Genomic DNA, 896 nt, shown 5'->3' with positions numbered 1-896 from the left:
ATTAGAACTACTAGATTTCAGCTGGGCACAGTGGCTTATGCCTGTAATCGCAGCACTTTGGGAGGCCAAGGCAGGCAGACTGCTTGAGTCCAGGAGTTTGATACCAGCCTAAGCGACATGGCAAAACTTCATCTCTACAAAAAATACAAAACTTAGTTGGGCATGACAGCACGCACCTGTAGTCCAGCTACTCAGGAGGCTGAGATGGGAGGATAGCTTGAGCCCGGGAGGCAGAAACTGCAGTGAGCCAAGATTATACCACTGCACTCCAGCCTGGGTGACAGAGCAAGACCTCACCTCAAATGAGAGAGAGAAAGAGAGAATGATTAGATTTCTTTGGTAATACTATATAACAGAAGTGAGATTAAACTTAATATAGTATGAATACCTTTAATTAGGAACTGAATTGGCATACTCATTACTTTTTAGGCAACACCGTACAAAGCCTGCACAATAGTGAAACAAAGCAATAACAACTATCAAAGACGTTTACCAACAGGCTGGGCGCGGTGGCTCAAGCCTGTAATCCCAGCGCTTTGGGAGGCCGAGACGGGCGGATCACGAGGTCAGGAGACCAAGACCATCCTGGCTAACACGGTGAAACCCCGTCTCTAGTAAAAAAATACAAAAATCTAGCCGGGCGAGGTGGCGGGCGCCTGTAGTCCCAGCTACTCGGGAGGCTGAGGCGGAGAATGGCGTAAACCCGGGAGGCGGAGCTTGCAGTGAGCTGAGATCCGTCCACTGCACTTCAGCCTGCGCGACAGAGCCAGACTCCGTCTCAAACAAACAAACAAAAAAAACAAACAAAAAAAGCAATAACAACTATCAAAGAAGTTTACCAACAGGCCGGGCGCGGTGGCTCAAGCCTGTAATCCCAGCACTTTGGGAGGCCAAGA

Source organism: Rhinopithecus bieti, unplaced genomic scaffold (assembly GCF_001698545.2).
Source record: "Rhinopithecus bieti isolate Rb0 unplaced genomic scaffold, ASM169854v2 scaffold_13577, whole genome shotgun sequence".
Classification (NCBI taxonomy): Eukaryota; Metazoa; Chordata; class Mammalia; order Primates; family Cercopithecidae; genus Rhinopithecus; species Rhinopithecus bieti.
Note: the sequence above shows the minus strand (reverse complement) of the source record.